General features: G+C 45.1%; 1 protein-coding gene across 1 annotated transcript in view; it reads left to right on the forward strand.

The window, feature by feature from the left end:
• The window catches only part of LOC138284101 (CDC42 small effector protein 2-B-like), a 228,308-nt gene extending 207,026 nt beyond the window's left edge, over positions 1 to 21,282 (forward strand). Inside the window, exon 5 of the mRNA XM_069222532.1 lies at positions 19,981 to 21,282. The gene's annotated coding sequence lies outside the window, so the exon portion shown is untranslated. The remainder of the gene's footprint in view (positions 1 to 19,980) is intronic.
• Positions 21,283 to 21,661: the final 379 nt, after the last annotated feature.

A 21,661-nucleotide genomic window follows, 5' to 3' on the forward strand; every position in this document is an offset into this window, starting at 1 on the left:
ACACCAAGGCCAGTTGTAGAACCCTCCAATGCATCTTACCTCTCCAGGGTTTTTTGACAATGCCAAGTAGGTACACCTGGGTGGCCTTCTCGAGTGTTATACCTGTCACTACCCAGAGTTGCGCAATCACAGTTGTCCAGAATCCCTGTACCCTGGAGCATCCCCAAGCCATATGTAGAAAAGAAGCCCTTTCCCCCCGCATCTTGGGTAGTCTGCATTCATGCCAGCATACATTCTGCTAAGTTTGATGGCTGTTAATAATGTGTGATGTACATAGTTGAAATGTGCTAACTTGAAACATGGGTTACACAAAACCCTTTCACTAGTTCAAATTTGTATTTGTATTTGACATTTATAAAGTGCATAAGACCGACAAGGCATCAGAGTGCTGGAAGCGCTAGTTCGCAAGTCTCTCAAATCTGATAGGGGCAGCTCAAGCTCCTCCTCCCACCCCTGTCGAGCCGCAGGCACCGCTCTGATTCTATCCTCTTTAAGCACTTTATATAAGTGTGTCACCATATGTCTCATCAATCCCACTGTAAAAAACAGGTGTAATATGTCTATTTGTCGGGGAGTGCGTGGGTAGCCCATCCAAATCTACCACGACATGTTTGACAGCTTGGCATTCTGCAGGAATTCTCCATTCCCCACCGCAAATGCACCTTGCGCCTCTGCAAAGGTAAGAAACTAATCACCCGGTTAGAGGTCCCCCAGTGTTTCACAACTCCCCTCCCTCCATCAAGCCATTGACAAGGATTCACTTATGCAGGTAAAAGGCAACAACATCCACAAGCAAAGGTCCCTAGAAAATGGCAGCCTCTTCAAGACTCTGGTGACAGCTCGCTCCCAGAGCTCTGCCACTTTTCAAATCAAGTAGGGCACTTCCTGCGGTGTTTGTGAGGCACGCATCAACAGTGTCATCAAAGGAGTGATCTCCATAGGTGCCCCGCAAAGGCCTGTTTTCCCAGTTATCCTTGTGGTCCACCGAGAGTCCTGCATGCTGTATCTTGGAGGCATAATAATACAGTTCAAAGTGAGGGAGACCCACCCTCCCTGCTTAAGTATTGGCAAAGCCACTCTGCTTCTCTTCTTGGCCCAAACTAACAAGATCAGGCGGCAAGTGTATTAAATAAACTATGCAACAATGTACAAATTGCGTTTTTGATTTCTTAGAGCACCTGGGAAACAACAGTATCTTCGCCACCGCTGTCTCTGCCTGCCATCGACAACTGCAGAGTATTTGGACAGATTTTGTCATCCCGCACACTAGCGGGTCAATGCTGTATTCCTGCTGACTTCAGGCTGAATGCCTCACCATAACCCCAAGATAACGGAATGCCTGCGTCTCCCAGCGTACTCCTAACTAGGCCAGGTCCCCTTACAGGACTGTTCTCAATGCCCTTAAAGGGAGTAGCAGCAATCTCTTCATGTTAGTACATAGTCCTTCCATCCTACCAAGGTCTTATAGGTGGGTCAGCAACATTGCCACCACAGGCTGCCTAAGGTAGATCAGTACATCATCAGCAAATAAAGAAATAAGGTGTGTGGATTCCCTACCTCTCTACCATAGCCTTTCTCAAAATAAATAAAAACAGTTGATTTCCTCTAAAAATGCACATATTAGTTCATGAAAAGCAACAACATACTATGCAGTGGTATGCGATGAATGCAGGACACAGAATAATAAATACATGCTTGAAAATATAGTTGAATAACTTTTTCAAAGCATGTTACCACATATAAAAGCATACATTTTTACAATAAATAACTCAAAATGGCCATTGTTATTCTGATAAATTGCTCAGTTGAGCAGAGGAATTTGAGAATGCATTTTTCAATACAAATATCAATAATTAAAATAAAAAGTACAAAATAAAATCAAGTAAGAAGTGCAGTAAGTACCTTGTCACTCATATCGTTCAAATACACTTATTCATCCTCATAAAAAAAATGTTAAAAATCACATTAGTCAACATCAGGTATTCCAATGATTACTATCACAAGTGTCTTTACACACTCAAGAATCACTTCTGTTCACCATCATAACTTATAGCAGGTGATGGAATTACGTATTACCATATGCTGTTATAGAATTACCACATTTATCTCAAGATTATAATAAAAGGCGCAATGCAACATTTCTAATAAATGTGCTTTTCATGTAATTATTGATCACATTAGTGCAATATATCTCACACAAAGAGCATAATCCAAAACATCTGATGAATACATTGGTGGATATAAGTACAGGTCATTTGTTGGGCTAATGCTCATACATGTACTTCCTATGTACTCTCAGGTAACATCCTATCTACCTGTAGCCATGATCAATATCAAAACAATCAAACTGTAAGCCAGAAGACACCAATGCTGTGAATATCTCAGCATTGCCTATTCGACTTGCCATGTATCAAATAACTCCTTGTTGACATATAAGTTACATAATAGAAAGAATCCAATATGATAATGTCTATTGCAAAATCTCTGATCAAGAATACTTCTAAATTTCCAAAGTCCAAACTAAACAAGAACACCATAATAAATATCAAAACATGTTGTAATGTGCTAATAGTGTGAGAATGAAATAAAAGTAGGGGGTATGCTATAAAAATAATACTCAGAGTGAAGATTTTGAAAAACATATGCTCAGTTACATCGAAAAGAGTGTATGACTACTCTATTAGTGTATGATATGTATTGCTAATTCCTCGTAACTGTTTACACCAGCCATCCATTTGGTATTCAGCTCAATAATGTAATAAGATTTGAGGACTCTTGAATATCTCTCCCTGTCACCTGATCTGATTTGGTTCACCACTCTGTCTATGCAAAAAAAAAAGTGAGTACATCACTGACAATGTTATGAATTTTCACCAAAAGTCATGCAACAGGATAAGTTGGATCATTCATTTTTATGGCACAAAGATGTTCCAATATCCTCTCCTTAAGAGGTAGTTTTGTGCTCCCAATGTACATTAGTTTGCACAGACTGAGAAATCCAATCTACAGGTGATACATTTAGTAATGGACTTAGATCAGCTTGTGGGGAGTGCAAACTGTTTGAGATTTTTACTATGTTTGCACGCCTTGCAGGAGTCACGTTTGGAAAAGCCCTTTTGCTCACTGAGCCAAGTATCTGTTCTCTTCAGATTGGAATAGCTATGAACAAGCATATCTCTTATAGATTTAGGTTTTCTGTAGGTGATTTTGGGCCAAGCCTGTATGCTTCTTCCCATGAATGGGTTTGTTATCACAAGATCCCAGTGCTTTCTCATACAGTTCCTGGTTTTATATGAACCCCTATTGTTGGTAGTTATAAATGTGAGCTGGGTTATTAGTGTCTGACTTTTTAAGATTTTCTTAAAATAGGTCATCCTCATGTTTCAGGGTTTGAACTTTTTGTCTGGCCTGATTAAGATTTTTTGGTTGCTAGCCACGTTCCCTGAAACATTGTATCATGTTCTGTTGTTCTTTCCTGTACACACCTTCATTGCTACAATTGTGGTATGCTCCTAGGAGCACCCTATAAGGGATGCTCCACTTAACTGGGATGGTAGCTTGCTGCATGTAATATGCTGTTGCGAACAGTAGCCTTTCGATGCAATAATGTTTCGAGACTGTTTCTCTCTGTATGGACAGATATGTCAAGAAATTCACTAGGATCTTTACTTATGTTGTAAGTGAATTTCAAATTCAGATCATTGGACTGTAACATATTGATGAACTCTTCCGTAGGTTTGGTGTCACCTTCCCAGATGATAAAATGGTCATCAATACACCTTATCCACATGGGGATGTGGTTGGTATATTTCTCATTGGTGTGTGTCCAGACCACCTGCTCCTCCCACCAGCCAAGGAACAAGTTTGCAAAGATGGGGTGAAGAAGGTGCCCATAGCTGTTCCAGAGCGTTGGAGATATAGAGTATTTTCGAACAAAAATATGTTTTATTCTAAGCAGAAGAGCCTCATATGTTTCAACATGTTAGCATGCTCAAAAAAGAGATCAGTCTGTCCCGAAAAAAAGTACATATATGCATCTACTCCCGTCTTCTGTTCAGTGCACGTACATAATGAAAATATGTCTAGGGTAATCATGGAAAAAGGATCCTCTCACTTGATGTTATGAATTCTTTGTGGAAAGTTCTCCCCCCCCCTCCCCCCCCCACACACACTTTTAGCCTGATATTGATGTCGACTTGACTGAATGTGTGCTGGGATCCTGCTAACCAGGCCCCAGCACAAGTGTTCTTTCCCTAAAAATGTATCATTGTTTCCACATTTGGCACACCTCTGGCACAAAGATAAGACCCTTGTAAAAGGTACCAGTGGTACCAAGGGCCCTGAGGCAAGGGAAGATCCTTAAGGGCTCCTGCATGTGTTGTGGCACCCCTCACCAAACACATGCACACTGCCATTGCAGATTGTGTGTGTTGGTGGGAAGAAAAGGGCAACGTCGACATGGCATACCCATCAGGGTGTCATTCCCACAAAACACGGCCTGTGGCATAGGTAAGTCACCCCTCTAGCAGGCCTTACAGCCCTAAGGCAGGGTGCACTATACCACAGGTTAGGGCATAGCTGCATGAGCACTATGCCCCTATAGTGTCTAAGTCCATTCTTAGACATTGTAAGGGCAGTGTGGCCATATTAAGTATATGGTCTGGGAGTTTGACATTTTGAACTCCACAGCTCCATAATGGCTTCACTGAACACTGGGACATTTGGAATCAAACTTCTCAGCACAATAAACCCCCACTGATGCCAGTGTGGGATTTATTAAAAAATGCACACAGTGTAGGACTGACCGGTCTGTGCCAACCTGCCACTAGCAGACAAGTTTCTGACCCCATGGGGTGAGGCCATTTGAGCTCTCCGAGGCCAGAAACAAAGTCTGCTCTGGGTGGAGGTGTTTCACACCTCCCTCCTGCAGGAACTGTAACACCTGGTGGTGAGCCTCAAAGACTCAAGCCTCGTGGTACAGTGCACCAGGGCACTCCAGCTAGTGGAGATGCCCTCCCCGGGACAAAGCCCCAGTTTTGGCGGCCAGTTTGGTGGGAAACTTAGGAAAAACAAGGAGGAGTGACCACTTCAGCTCCGGACACCTTAGAGGTGGTCCCAGCTGAAGTGACCCCCTCTTTGCAGAATCCTCCATCTTGGTTCAGAGGACAGGGACCAATAGGGTTAGGAATGTGCCCACCCCCCCCCAAAGGAAGTGGACATAAGAAGGGTGTACCCACCCTCAGGGACAGTAGCCATTGGCTACAGCCCTGACCCCTGTAATGCCCCTAAATATTGTATATAAGGGCTCCACCAGATTCCTGGCGTTCTGACAAGAAGGAGGACTGCTTAGCCGAAACACCCAGCAGAGAAGAAGGAAGACGACAACTGCTTTGGCCCCAGCCCTACCGGCCTGTGTCCTGCTTCAAAGAACCTGCAAAAGAACAGCGATGCATCCAGCGACCTCTGCCAAGCCCCAGAGGACTTCCCTGCATCCAAAAGGGCCAAGAACTCCCAAGGACAGTGGCTCTGTCCAAGAAAAATCAACAGCCAAGGACTCCAGCCTCACTCTGAATGCTTGAGTCTTGACCACTCTGCACCTGACGCCCACAGCCCGTATCCAGGTGGTCCACCCAGCTAGAAAGGATCCCCAGGCCATTGCGAGCAGGTGCCCACCCTGGGTTGATCTCTCCACCCCTCCACAACCTGCAGAGGGAATCTCAAGGACCCCCTTGACCGCGAAGCTCTGGCCGAAGATATCCGATGCCTAAAGACACTGCACCCGCAGCCCCCAGGCCTTAGAGAACACGACCTCCGGTGCAGCAACATTCATCAGGCGGCTCTCCTTCCTGTCCAGCCTGTGGTTTGCCCAAGATGGCCCCCTAGACGTTGCCTGCAGCCTCTGAATGACCCCCGGGGTCCCCTGATAGACCAGAATTGGAAACCCGATGTCCTGTTTGCACCCTGCACCCGGCTGGCCCTGTGCTGCTGAGTGTGTGTGTTTGGTGCCTATTTGTGGCCCCTCCAATGTTCCTCTAATCCCCCCTGGTCTGCCCTCTGAGCCACGGGTACTTACCTGCAGGCAGACCTGATTCAGAGTACCCTTTGTCTCCATAGGAGTCCACGTTAAATTTGCTCATCTTTGACCTCTGCACCGGGCCGGCCCGTGTTGCTGGTGGGTGGGTGTTTGGGGTTAACTTGAACCCCAACCTGTGGAATTCCTAAAACCCGCAGACTGAAACTTTAAGTGTTGTACTTATCTGCAAATCGAACTGATATTTCCCCCCCCCCCCTCCCCCCCAAGAACTGTTTCTGAAAATTGCAGTGTCCATTTTTAAAACAGATTATTGCCAATAATTCAAAAACTGTATAACTTATTGATTTCAAAGAAAGTACTATTGATACATGTGTGAAATACGAATCTATTGAAGTACTTACCTGCAACTTGAGACTTGTGGTTCTAAAAATAAATTAGAAAATATATTTTTACTATATAAAAATCATTGGTCTAGAGTTAAGTCATTGAGTGTGTGCTTCCTCTATTGACTGTGTGTGTACAACAAATGCTTTGCACTACTCTCTGAAATGCCTAACTGCTCGACCACACTACCACAAAAGAGAGCATTAGTATTATCTACTTTAGCCTCTGTTAGGCCTCTGGGGAACCCCGGTACTCTGGGCACACTATGGCCCTCATTCTGACCTTGGCGGTCTTTTCGCAAGACCGCCGAGTTACCGCCGCGGTGAAGACCGCCGACCGCGGCGGTATGCCGCTGTGCGCATTCTGACCGCTGGGAGCGTTCCGCCGGAAAACCGCCAGCAGCCACACTGGCGGTCGGCGGGAAAGTGGAGACTGGTCAACCTCCACCGCCACGCCAGCAGAACACCGCCCACAGAATTACGACCCACATTTCTGTGTGGCGGTCTTCTGTTGGCGGTCTTCTGTTGGCGGTCACCTCCCCATGGCTCCTGTCACCTCCCGGAGGACCAACGCACAAGGTAAGTTGATCGTCCGTGAGGGGAGGGGGTGGGGGGGTGTTGTGTGATGTGTGCGTGAATGGGGGTGTGCGTGTGAGTGTGTAGAGGGGGTGTGTGAGTGCGTGCATGCGGGCGGGGAGTGCTGCTGTGCCTATGGGCAATGTGTGTAGTTCGGCGGGTGCGCATGTCGGCATGTATGTGTGCGGGTATGTGTCCCCGTTGTGTATGTGTGTGTGTAGGGGGTGTGTATATGTGCATGTTGGGGGTGTGTGCATGTCGGGGTGCGTGTATGTGCATGTCGGGGTGGGGGTGGGGAGGGGGTTCGTACCACCTCTGGGGGGTGGCAGGGGGGTGGAGGGTGTGGGGGGAGGACTCGGGGGGGCAGTGGGGGGTGTGGGAGACCCCTATCAGTGCCAGGGAAGGAATTCCCTGGCCCCGATAGTGCCTACCGCCATGGTTCGCATGGCGGTTCCCGAACGCCAGAAACCGCGGCGGTAAGCAGGGTCATGATACCGTTGGCGGTCTTGGGTCGACCGCCGGACCGGAGTGCGCAGACTCCAGCCCGTCGGTCATGACCGCCGTGGCTGTCGGAGTGGGGAAGTGGCGGTCGGTCGCGGCGGTGACCGCCGCAGTCAGAATGCCATTTTTAATACCGCCGGTCTGTTCGCGGTCCGACCGCCGCCTCTCTGCCGACCGCCAAGGTCAGAATGAGGGCCTATATCTCATTTTGATATAGTATATACAGGGCCAGCTTCCTACAGAGGAGAATTGTACAAATGGGTTGCCAAATATCTCTAGGCCTAGACGTGGGAGGGCTTGAGTTGTGCACAGTTGTCAGTGAACTTATCGCAGTAGGACGTGGATTTAAGCCAGGCCGCTTCTGTGGGACAGTGTCTGCTGCCCCAATGGAGAGTGATTTCTCGCTGTGAGTGGTAAGGAGGGAGAAAATGTAAATCCAATAGCTGATGACTGGGCACGGCTAGTTAAGATACACAAAATCAGTGTCAGGAGTTTGACATTTGAGGCAATGTGAGGAGCATGCGGGGGCCAAATCTGGCAATATTCGTGGGGGAGATGTATGCTCTGTGTAAAAACTTAAAATGTAAAAGTTTATGCCTGTGATTGACAGACACTAATTTTGTTTGGGAGCAGCAAAAGTCCCAGACTTTGTCAGGTATAGGATAGCCAAGATCCGTGCTCCAGGCCTTTCTTACTCATTTAGTGGAATCAGGCTTCAAAGCCAGACGTGTGCGATGTAACCTGAAAGTGAAGTGACTGCCATCGCCATCTGAGATAAGTGAGAGAGGTGGGAACTCAGCTGGCGCCAGGGGATATGAGTGTGCAAGAACGCAGGACGTTATTTAGTCTTTGTAATATAAAATGGTCCATGTATGTAGTGTGCTGGAAACTGTCTCTTCAGCATGTGCTAGAACATGCCCATCTGGGAAAATATTGCTCATTGTGTGGAGATCATGCAATAGGAGGGTATGTTTAACAAGTTTTTCTTACGTGAGGAGAAGCCATGTGTTATAGGACAGCGGAATGGCAGGGGAGGAAAGAACGCGACTCCCTAAGGAGTGATGAAATTCTTCTAGGCCCACCAGGTGGCGGACAGAGTCTGGACATCCATTGGGTCAATAAGGATACCGTTAGGTAACAGGGAGGAGAGTGATCGTTGCCCAGCCTGGCCCCGTTCAGGTTTAAGATATGGTATGCGAGTATCTGGGTGGTACCAGCGATGTGAGTACTGACATTGTGCGGCTAGATAGTAGAGATAGAAATTAGGGAAACCAAGCCTGCCGCGCTTGTAAAGGAGGGTCAGTGTGTCCCATTTAACGCAAGGTCGGTGTCCGGCCCAGAAAAGCTGTGTCAGAAGACCTCGTAGCGAGGTGAAGAAGAGTTGTGTTAGTGGGATGCTTAAAAACAGATATAGAAAACGGGGGAGAACCACCATTTTCATTATTGCTACCCTTCTGGCCATGGAAAGCGAAAGCACTATCCATTATTCCACTTGAGATGTATGTCTATCAATGGCCGGGGCCATAATTGAGTCATAATATTTGTTCTTTGCCTAATTGTAGATGAAAGCCTAGGTATTTGGTGGAGTCTGTAGTTCAAGTCAAGGGATATTCATCGTCAGTTGGGTGCGTGCTTTTGGTCAGTGGGAAAAGTTCAGATTTAGCCCAATGGATATGCAGGCCTGAGAGACTAACGAAGCATATGATCTCCCGAATCAGCGGGAGGAGATTATCAGCAGGGTGCTGGACAAATAGTAATATGTCATCAGCTTAAAGTGATGCTAGGAGCGTACTATGTAAAAGTTGAAGTCCACAGTGCATATGCTGTTCTTGTAGGTGTCGGACTAAGGGGTCCTTCTCAGTTTTGAAAAGAAGGGGGTGAGAGGGCATCCCTGTCTGGTTCCCCTAGTGACAGGGAATTGGTCGGTAAGAGACCCATTCACCCTCAGACACCCCTTCGGGCTGGTGTAAAGTAGCATAACCAGCGTAATGAAAGGACGGGGGAGACCTAATTTCATCAAAGTTGCTCTCTGGAACAGCCCGTCTTGGGAGTTGAACGTGTCTAGCAATGCCGCCATCAATGGGGGTCATTGGCGAGACTCTGTTTAGTACAGCAAAAAAGTGTTCTTGGGTTAAAGGAGGTGGATCTGTGGGGGATGAATCCTGATTGTACTGGGGAGATGATTTGTTCCATTAACAGGGAAAGACGAGTGGCCAACACTTTTAGCCAAGGTTTTATTATCTGTTGAGGAGGAAATAATGGCCCATAGGAGGAAAGGTGCGGATCCTTGCTGGGTTTCAGTAATAGGGTTAGTAGGTCTTGCATAAAGTGGGGAGAAGGGAGCCTACATTTAGGGCCCAGGAGGTAATGGGCGCACCAGCAGAAGGTCATGAGGGCTCAAATCACCGCTACGTTGACTAAACAGTCCGCCGGTGGGATCTCATTCCACCTCCACAAAATGGCCATATGGTGATCAGGGCAGTAGGTGACCGCCAGGTCAGGTCTCAGAGGCACATGAGTTCAGCAGGGGCAGGTCCTCCCCATGGTGGAACTCCGGGAAGTGGGGGCAGGGCCGCAGCCCAGTGAGACTCAGTAGTCTCAGCCTCGGGCTTGTCTGCAGCCCCTGTCATCGTAGGGCCTCCGAGGCTGTGCTGGGTGACGCGGCCCGATGTATTTGCCACAGGCATGGTAAGGCCCCAGCTGTCAACGCCCCCGAGCCTCATGCCCACCAATCTGGTGGATGCATCTAGATGGGGATTCTGGCACAGATCGTGTTGTTTTCAGACCGCAGGCTCCGGAGCTTCACAGACAGGCAGCCATTTTTGACACTACCATGGCCACATCCCCAAATTACAGTAATGGTTACAGATTAAAACCGAAAAATGAAATTTACAAGTTAAGTTTATGGCTGCAAACCAGAACTTACATCACAGCCTTGCAAACCATAACTCGTACATCAAATGCAGTGCTCATTACCTCTCCCTTGATGTGGTACATTCAATTATAAATGACAAAGTTATAGGTTGATTCCATATCACAACAGCATTAACGCTCCTAGTATTAATATTTATTTGTATTGGTTTGACTATGTAATATTTAACAAAGTAGTGATTTTAGTTGTCAGTTATTGGTATAAATTTAGTGAGGTCGGAAGCATTGCATGTGGAGTGCAAGTTCTGGTTTGCATGGCCGGCTTATGGAGCACGTCATTACTTGTGATTTTCAGTAGTTTTTCATAACAGTTCTGGTTGATATTTTTAAGTGATGTTCAAAAGTTTTTTTTTAAACACATTACTGTCTTATAACTAATCATAACCATAACTTCGATGTAACAGTTTGTAGGGACTTCATTTTGATACTGTAGCTCTATTCAATTTAATAACCTGCAGCAGGTGGCTAGTTCCCTCTGCGAACAGTCAGAGGTATTGTTTAAACGTTGAATGAAGCACAGACCTGCAACCAGAGGACACACCAATTATCAATTATTCACTTTTATGCACAGTTGTCATTTTAATGTCCTTGTTTAAAAAGTAATAAGCGGCTGTCAATGAATACTATTATTACACAGTTAAAGGTGGCTGTAAAAAAGCATGTTTTGTTTTGTTGTTTTTGTCTTTTTTAACACTTGTATTTTTATATTTTTGTGATTATAACAAAAGTGGAAACCGACAGTCCAGCTCCCAGTTTTCGTTCCGCTGCAGCTTAATTTTTTATCCGGACGTGTTACTCCTCCAACACCACGTGAGGTTTGCACTGTGTGCAGTAGACTGCCGTTCTCACATCCTGCTTCACCTGTAATGGAACGGTAGCAGGTGCTGGCTGCTAGTCAGTTTTCAGGTGTCTGGGCTCCTCTTCTACCATGGCTGATGCTGTGCCTAATATTTCAATGATAACACATAGTCATCTTCCTTAACCGGTTCTGTGCCGAGGACGTAGTGGTTACGTCCTTCGGCACAGTGCTGCTGTGCCGAGGACGTAACCATTACGTCCTCAGCAAACAGCCCAGAGGGAGCGCTCTCGCTCCCTCTGTGTGCTTCCCACCCAACCCCCCCAAAGGCAGGGATGGAAGGGGAAGCCCTTCCCCTTCCACCCCAGACTCACCCCTCCCCCCCACCCCCCCCCTGTGACATCAGCATGCGAGCGAGCGCTGTTTGTCACAGGGCCTCCAAACCCCACTAGACACCAGGGATTTTTTTGGGGGGGTTGAAACTGGCAAAAAAGGGGACCCCCAGAGGGGCACCGGGGATATATATATTTTTTTCTTTTGTTTTTGTTTATTTTTTTGTTTTAGGTGTGGGGAGCGACCCCTTAGGCAAGGGTCGCTCCCCTAGGGGGAAAATTATATTTAGGCCATTTCTGCCCCCCTTGGGGGCAGATTGGCCTATTATGATGAGGCCAATCTGCCCCCAAGGGGGACAGAAACCACTATTTCGGCCAAAATCCTATTGTTATTAGGCCGATCTGCTCCCAGGGGGGCAGAAACCTCTAGGCGCCAGGGCAATTTTTTTTTGTGTTTTTTTGTTTGTTTTTTTAGAGATGGGGAGCGACCCATTAGGCAAGGGTCGCTCCCCTGGGGGACAAATTGTATTTAGACTATTTCTGCCCCCCCTGAGGCCGGCTGAGCTAGAGGCCAAAATCCACAGGTAGATTGGCCGATTTTAGGTCAATCTGCCCCCAAGGGGGCAGAAACCACTAGGCACCGGGGATTTTTTTTTGGGCGCCAATGTCACGCAGGGGGAGCGACCCCCGTAGGCAAGGTCGCCCGGGGGGGGGGGGGGAATTTATTTTAGGCCATTTCTGCCCCCCCCCCCCCTTGTTATTAGGCCGATCTGCTCCCAGGGGGGGGCAGAAACCTCTAGGCGCCAGGGCAATTTTTTTTTTTTGTGTTTCTTGGTTTGTTTTTTTAGAGATGGGGAGCGACCCATTAGGCAAGGGTCGCTCCCCTGGGGGGCAAATTGTATTTAGACCATTTCTGCCCCCCCTGAGGCCGGCTGAGCTAGAGGCCAAAATCCACAGGTAGGCACTGTTTTCTTTTAAAAAATGTGATGTGTCCACGTTGTGTTTTGGGGCATTTCCTGTCACGGGCGCTAGGCCTACCCACATAAGTGAGGTATCATTTGTATCGGGAGACTTGGGGGAACGCTGGGTGGAAGGAAATTTGTGGCTCCTCTCTGATTCCATAACTTTCTGTCACCAAAATATGAGGAAAATGTGTTTTGTTAGCCAAAGTTTGAGGTTTGCAAAGGATTCTGGGTAACAGAACCTGGTCAGAGCCCCACAAGTAACTCCATCTTGGATTCCCATAGGTCTCTAGTTTTAAAAAATGCACAGGTTTGGTAGGTTTCCCTAGGTGCCGGCTGAGCTAGAGGCCAAAATCTACAGGTAGGCACTTTGCAAAAAACACCTGTTTTCTTTCAAAAAATGTGATGTGTCCACGTTACGTTTTGGGGCATTTCCTGTTGCGGGCGCTAGGCCTACCCACACAAGTGAGGTATAATTTTTATCGGGAGACTTGGGGGAACGCTGGGTAAAAGGAAATTTGTGGCTCCTCTCTGATTCTAGAACTTTCTGTCACCATAATTTGAGGAAAATGTGTTTTGTTAGCCAAAGTTTGAGGTTTGCTAAGGATTCTGGGTAACAGAACCTGGTCAGAGCCCCACAAGTCACCCCATCTCGGATTCCCCTAGGTCTCTAGTTTTCAAAAATGCACAGGTTTGGTAGGTTTCCCTAGGTGCCGGCTGAGCTAGAGGCCAAAATCTACAGGTAGGCACTTTGCAAAAAACACCTCTTTTTTCTTTAAAAAAATGTGATGTGTCCACGTTGCGTTTTGGGGCGTTTCCTGTCGCGGGCGCTATGCCTACCCACACAAATGAGGTATCATTTTTATCAGGAGACTTGGGGGAACATAGATTAGCAAAACAAGTGTTATTGCACCTTGTCTTTCTCTACATTTTTTCCTTCCAAATATAAGAGAGTGTGTAAAAAAGACATCTATTTGAGAAATGCCCTGTAATTCACATGCTAGTATGGTCACCCCGGAATTCAGAGATGTGCACATAACCACTGCTCCTCAACACCTTATCTTGTGCCCATTTTGGAAATACAAAGGCTTTCTTAATAGCTATTTTTCACTCTTTATATTTCAGCAAATTAATTGCTGTATATCCGGTATAGAATGAAAATGCACTGCAGGGTGCAGCTCATTTATTGGCTCTGGGTACCTAGGGTTCTTCATGAACCTACAAGCCCTATATATCCCCGCAACCAGAGGAGTCCAGCAGATGTAACGGTATATTGCTTTCGAAAATCTGACATTGCAGGAAAAAGTTACAGAGTAAAACGTAGAGAAAATTTGTAGTTTTTTTCACCTCAATTTCAATATTTTTCTTTTTCAGTTGTTATTTTCTGTAGGAAACCCTTGAGGATCTACATAAATGACCCCTTGCTGAATTCAGAATTTTGTCTACTTTTCAGAAATGTTTAGGCTTCTGGGATCTAGCATTGGTTTCACACCCATTTCTGTCACTGACTGGAAGGAGGCTGAAAGCACCAAAAATTGTAAAAAATGGGGTATGTCCCAGTAAAATGCCAAATTTGTGTTGAAAAATTGGGTTTTCTGATTCAAGTCTGCCTGTTCCTGAAAGCTGGGAAGCTGGTGATTTTAGCACCGCAAACCCATTGTTGATGCCATTTTCAGGGAAAAAACCACAAGCCTTCTTCTGCAGCCCCTTTTTCCAATTTTTTTGAAAAAAACGAAATTTTCCCTGTATTTTGGCTAATTTCTTGGCCTCCTTCAGGGGAACCCACAAAGTCCGGGTACCTCTAGAATCCCTAGGATGTTGGAAAAAAAGGACGCAAATTTGGCTTGGCTAGCTTATGTGGACAAAAAGTTATGAGGGCCTAAGCGCGAACTGCCCCAAATAGCCAAAAAAAGGCTCGGCACAGGAGGGGGAAAAGGCCTGACAGCGAAGGGGTTAAGGATTGCCTTCTGGCTTCTCCCCGGAAGGGTACTTACACATTTTAGGAATCACTTTGTGAGCATTTGTTTTTCAGTGGGTGGAAGTACTCCCAGACTTTGTGCGATCTACGCCAGTTTTCTTAAAGTAACTTTTCCTCTAAAGTTATCAAAAATGTACTTTCACCTTTTGAAATAGATTTTGGAAACTACATGAAGAGCAACTCTGAATCATTTCTGTGGCGTTTTCTCAAGCGAAAGATAAAACATAATTATTTTATTCATAGCCATGCCTGTTACTGGAAAATGCGGAGTTACTTAAACTTTGAAAAGTAGATTCTTTTTTTAAAAAGAAATTCCCTAAATGGAGTATGCCATGGTTTTATATATTAATCCAGTCCTGTGGACTTACAAAAACACACCTTATGAGTATGTTATGTGGTTTCCTATGTGGAAAAGTAACGTTTCCCTATCATGTGTTACTTTTTTCCCTAAGTCCCTAGATTTTTATCATACATGTGAGTGATGCTAAGATGTGGTGCTAATATACGCTGCAATCTACGTATTGAATTTGATTTTGCTGCCTCCTGCACAATTTCTGCACCAATTTACAAAGGTCTGACTAGCAACTTAAGTACACCAATTGGTGGAAACCATTTTTTTTTTTTTTTTTTTTACAATAACTATTCAGTGGCACAGCGTATGCACTGCATGGTAGTGTTACAGGGCACGCAGTTATAAAACCAGCAAAACACTAGGGTCCAGAAAATGACAAAAAAATCAAAGCAACTTTGCTACAATGTTCTGTTTTAAAAGACAGTAATACGGGTTGATTCTATAGATGTCTGCCAGCCTCATAATATGCTGGAAGTCCGCCACCAGCCAAATACGTTTTAGCAGCAGGAGCATCAGTCGGTAAATGCACTGTATACATAAAATGTCAATGCAGGCTTCTACTGATGGTCCAACATAACCATCTGATCATATCTGGTGAGACAGCACTTAGTGTTACAGTGCCTCTGTAAATATTAACAGTTGAGAGCATTTCCCTCTTTGACCTGCTGGCATGTCACAGTAAAATGATTGCAGCTTAAATCAACAATTGCTTTTGTTATTAAAGCTCGTTTATCATTTGCTCACTGTAGGAAGTTGGCTCTGTATATACTATCTCAAAGTAAGAGATAGTGTGCAGAGTCCAAGGGTTCCCCTTAGAGGTAATATAGTGGCACAATTAGATAATTCTAATGTTCTATTTTGTGGCAGTGTGGTCGAGCAGTAGGCTCATCAGAGGGTAGTGTTAAGCATTTGTTGTACACACACAGGCAATAAATGAGGAACACACACTCAAAGACTTAGCTCCAGGCCAATAGTTGTAATATAGAAAAATATATTTTCTTAATTTATTTTAAGAACCACAAGTTCAAGATTTGAAGTAAATACATAAAATGCAAGGTACACCACACAGGTAAGTTAGGAACTTTGAATTAGAGCAATAACATATACAGTTTTTGTTAAAATGGCAAAAAGATATTTTAAAAGTAGACAGTGCAAAAATCAACAGTTCCTGGGGGAGGTAATTATTGGTTAGATTGTGAAGTAAGGCACTTACAAGTCTCAGTTCCTGGGCATAGGCTGCTTACCATTGGGGGTTCAGGGCAACCCCAAAGTTACCACACCAGCAGCTCAGGGCCAGTCAGGTGCAGAGGTCAAAGTGGTGCCCAAAACACATAGGCGCCTATGAGAACAGGGGTGCTCCAGTTCCGGTCTGCCAGCAGGTAAGTGCCTGCGTCCTCGGGGGCAGACCAGGGGGGTTTTGTAGAGCACTGGGGGGACACAAGTAGGCACACAAAACACACCCTCAGCGGCACAAGGGCGGCCGGGTGCAGTGTGCAAAGCAGGTGTCGGGTTTTGTATTGGTTTCAATGGAGGGAACTGGGAGTCACTCTAGCGATGTAGGCAGGCACAGGGGGGCTTCTCGGGCCAACCACCACCTGGGCTAGGCAGAGGGTCGCCTGATGGTCACTGCTGCACTGAGGTTCTGTTGCTTCTGGTCCTGGGGGTTGTGGGTGCAGTGCTTGGACCAGGCGTTGGGTCCCTTGTTACAGGCAGTCGCGGTCAGGGGGAGCCTCTGGATTCTCTCTGCAGACGTCACTGTAGAGGTCCGGGGGGTCATCTTGGGTTACTCACGGGGTTGCAGTCGCCTGGGAGTCCTCCCTGTGGTGTTTCTTCTCTGGATCTCAAGCTGGGTGCAGAGGGTGAAGTCTCACGCTTCTGGCGGGAAGAGTGAAGTTCTTTAAAGTTGCAAGAAAGTTGCTGGTTGTTTAAGCAGAGCCCCTGCTCACAGGTGTTTCTTGGTCCTGGAATTCATGGCAGTCCTCTGAGGCCTCAATGGTCGCTGGTCCCTGTTTGATGCATCGCTGGTTGCAGGTTTTCAACTCAGAAGACAGGCTGGTAGGGCTGGGGCCAAAGCAGTTGTCTTCCGTCATCTCTGCAGGCGTGTAGGTCAGCAGTCCTTCTTGTTTCAGGTTGCAGGAATCTGATTTCCTGAGTTCTGGGTCACCCCTAAATACTGAATTTAGGGGTGGGTTTAGGTCAGGATGGCAGGAGCCAATGGCTATTCTCCTGGAGGGTGGCTACACCCTCCTTGTGCCTCCTCCCTGAGGGGTGGGGGTACATCCCTAATCCTATTGGGGGAATCCTCCAATCTCAAGATGAAGGAGTCGCCTCAGCTCAGGCCACCTTAGGGGCTGTCCTAACTGGTGGGTTGCTCCTCCTTGTTTTTCTCATTATCTCCTTCAGCCTTGCCGCCAAAAGAGGTGGCAGTGGCCAGAGGGGTGGGCATCTCCACTAGCTGAGATGCCCTGGGGTGCTGTAACAAAAGGCATGAGCCTTTGAGTCTCACTGCCAGGTTTTACAGATCCTGCAGGGGGAGGTGAGAAGCACCACCACCCAGTGTAGGCTTTGTTTCTGTCCTCAGAGAGCACAAAGGCTCTCACCCCAGGGGGGCAGAAACTCGTCTTAGTGGCAGACTGGCACTGACCAGTCAGTCCTGCACTGAAGGATTGGGTAAATTACAGGGGGCATCTTCTAAGATGCCCTCTGGGTGTATTTTGTAATAAATCCAACACTGGCATCAGTGTGGGTTTAATATTCTGAGAAGTTTGATAACAAACTTCCCAGTATTCAGTGTAGCCATTATGGAGCTGTGGAGTTCGTTTTTGCCAAACTCCCAGACCATATACTAAATATGGCCACACTGTACTTACAATGTCTAAGAATGGACTTAGACGCTGTAGGGGCATATAGCTCATGCAGCTATGCCCTCACCTGTGGTATAGTGCACTCTGCCTTAGGGCTGCAAGGCCTGCTACAAGGGTGACTTACCTATGCCACAGGCAGTATCTTGAGTGCATGGCATCCTGAGGCGGATGGCATGTCGACTTTGCCTTTTTCTCCCCACCAACACACACAATCTGCAATGGCAGTGTGCCTGTGTTAGGTGAGGGTCTTTTAGGGTGGCACAGCACATGCTGCAGTCTTTAGGGACCTTTCTTGGTCACAGGGCCCTTGGTACCACTGGTACCTTTTACAAGAGACTTATCTGTGAGCCAGGGATGTGCCAATTGTGGAAACAATGGTACATTTTAAGTGAAAGAACACTGGTGCTGGGGCCTGGTTAGCAGGGTCCCAGCACACTTCTCAGTCAAGTAAGCATCAATATCCGGCAAAAAGTGGGGGGTAACTGCAACAGGGAGCCATTTTCCTACACTTACATTTAATTTGCAATAAAAATAATTTTGAATCAGTTCATGTTCATGCAGTGGGATTAAACTACTGACAAAATAAATGTTTTTTGATGTTGTTCCCACTTGTGTTTTGATCCTAAATTCTCCTGAATGTATGTTTAAAGTTTGCCCTATGCTACAGAGAATGCAAGAGGTGTTGGTGACTTTAATGGCCTTTCTGAAGCTCAGCTGTTAAATGTCGGAATCCAACTGTGGTGCAATAGTTTATGTTACAGAATCTTCAGTTTCGTCCAAGCCTAAAGTTTATTCTGGGACAGACACCCTCATAATATGCATTGTACTTGACAGTCTCTACTAATGTTTTTATGCAGTGAAAATTGTAATTAGTCTTTCCAGGAACTGCTACCAACCCGAAGGTACATAAATATGCCTTTGTAGAATTCTCAGTCCGATCCAGCAAGTCCTGAAAATTGTCACCATCCCTGCATAGTTCAACATTTAAAGTGGTTCTAAATTAGTATTTTGTCTACTAATTATCTCACAAGTTCAGGTACCCTGTGCGTGGAGCTGGCAGCACTCCCTTTGAATTCAGACCATCATCTCTGCAGCATGCAAGTGGCGGTGATATACTACCCCATGTGGTTGACTCAACTTCTCTATACCAACCATCCCCCTGTGCTTTGCCTAGCTCTTGAGTGCTGAACACCCTTTGTCTCTGGTGTGTGTTTCCAGCCACAAAAGGTAAAATCAAACTCGAGAAGATGGATCCAGGGAACTTGCTTACTGCCTGTTGCTGGCTAGCATGTAGGGCAGCAATGAAGGACCTCTACTTCTGTCTGTCTTGGGCAGGTTTCTGTAAGGTGCCCCAGCTGTGGTTCAAGGTCCTCATTTCTATTTCCACAGTTCCCTTTCAGTTCTGCTTTGGCCTACTTCTCTTAGATGTGCTTTCTGGGGTCCATTGGAGAGCTGTTCTTGTGATGTTCTTATCTGATGGTGTGTCCTATCCATCTTCTCACAGTGATGATTTCCATGCCCTCTTGCTTGCATCTGAGGAGCAGTTAGAAAGTTAGTAGTTGGAGAAGGTTTCCGTCTAGAAAATATGCATGATTCTTCTCAGGTGGTTGGAAGGCTTAGTTTTGTGCAGTTGTTTTTATTCATTCATCAGCGTTCAGATGTATAAAAGAGTGTGAACAGCACACAGCTCTGGCAGACCCTCGGTTCAGTGTTGGTGCTGCTTTAAATTACCGCCACACAATGTTCATCATTCAGAAGGCATTCCTGGCCTTGTTCATCCAGCTGTTGATGTCACCACTACCCCCTCCATCATGTCTCACAGTACTGTCTGAGTAGGTGAACTCTTCTGTCATGGCTAGGCCCTCTTCATCCAGGAGAACAGGTTGACCACAAATGTCACAGCCCATCCATGGACCAGTCTGCATTGAAGTACAAATTACTCCAAACATGGCAATCTCTTTTCTTGTGATCTTCGTCTGGAAACTTTAGTAAAGATAGCCACATACCTTGGATCCTAGATTGAAGGATTTCCTCCACCCGCTTGGTTTCATACAAGTTCTACCCATCAATACTTTACTGCATGTTTATGACTTTTTCTGTTGACTGTGCAAGTTTCTTGTAGAGACCATGTGTATTTGGCTTTTGTTCACCCTGTTTGTTCACCATGTTTCATGTTTGTTCAACAAGCTAGTCTCATCATTTTTTTGAACATTGTACTTTTCTCTGTGGTCTTTGTGGTGTATAAAGTTTTTTTTTTTTCTTTCCTTACAGTACCTCACAGGTCAAGAATCCACTGGGAACCAATCACCATTGTGTGTGAAGAGTTGTAACACTGAACAAGCATATTTGTGGCTGCAACATGTCTACTTTGATTTTGATAGACCTATCTTTTTGTCCATTACCCATGTGGCTAATAAATAAAGATGTTGGTGTCATTGTTAAAATATTAGTTATTGAGTTTTCAGAGAAGGAAGGTACTTTTAGTCTTACAAGTTGCTGTAAATTTTTGATTACTTGGTTATTGCATTTGAAATGTATAAATCGGTCTGAAAACCACATGATGCCTGATTATACGACTAGGACTTAGCAGTACTTTAAATTACTATTCATGACCCTAATAACTGGGTTGACAGTTAACATGTCTTTCCTTTTCCATTTAACGGATCAGGTAGTTAAGTTGTAGGTAGTTAAGTTGCACAGAGCTGTAACCTAAGAAGTGGGAGACTGAAGCTTTGCAATTTAGTGTCTAATTTACGTTAATTGCCACAAATCTTTCAAATCTAATATTTAAATTCTAACATTATGGAACTCAATTTCATAAGAAAGCAAATTGTTATTGGTGTAAGCAACATAGATGAAACACTTTGTTGGTTGTGCTTGGTTTTCAAATTCACATTTCAATTGAGCAAATACTCTTAATGGAGCTGCATCATTTAATGCACTTAAGTGATTTTTTTTTTTTTTTTTTTTTTTTTTTTTTTAAATGTTTTGGGGATCGTTCTCCTTTTTAATATACTGAAATATGAATGTGGATCATTCCTGAAACAATTCAAGTCAGTTAATATTTATTCAGGAGCCTATTTTGTTTGCAACATAGCAATAGCTTTTTTGCCAAACAGATGAATAATTATTTTGGATTGTTGCAAATGCACTTTGAGAAGGTAAACAATGGTTTAAATATGTGCAGGCTAAACAGTGACATTTGTAAAGCACACATGCTCCAGAATGTTTTCAAATATATGACCTTTTGCGCATTTTCTCAGTTTTCTTCTCACCGTATCCCCCTTTTGGTTATATGAACTCACTTTTCCTTTTTTAGATATCTTTCACATACTTACTTAACACTGTGGCTGTGTTATCCTCACTATATATCTTTCTCCCTCTTAACTATTCAAAATCCAGATTTGCTCCATCTTGTTTTTATAAAGTTGATATAATTTGTATTTTCATAGTATAATTTGTTCAATAAATTTTATTGGTAGGAGGGGTAATATGTTCCCAGTAAGATTTAGGAACCGTTATTGTAATATTTTTTTTTATTTTACAAGTGAATTAAATTTTTTTCAAATTTTCCATTTGTGTCGTTTATTTTCAAACGTTTTCACGTTTGCCAGTCGATGATATGTATTTAGATATTCTTGTTTTACTAGGTAAGTGTTAATATACGTGTAATAGTGAAATTCAGTCATTGTTTCAGCTTCTTGTTGAAACAACCTTCCCCAGGTTGCTTATGTGCTTCACTGTCCTTCCCAAAGACTAAAACATCATCCTGGAAAACTCTGGGCATTTACATTCTTCAGAGTTTCATTCATGAGTCTCTAGCATACAACCAATGCGCACCTACCAATTGGAATAGCTTGTGTTTGTGTTGAAATGCTCTCTCTGGTATGATAGAGGTAGAGAAATGCCTGGAATTTCATTAAAAGGCCAGAGGCTACCATTATGCAATAAC

Source organism: Pleurodeles waltl, chromosome 3_1, assembly GCF_031143425.1.
Source record: "Pleurodeles waltl isolate 20211129_DDA chromosome 3_1, aPleWal1.hap1.20221129, whole genome shotgun sequence".
NCBI lineage: Eukaryota > Metazoa > Chordata > Amphibia > Caudata > Salamandridae > Pleurodeles > Pleurodeles waltl.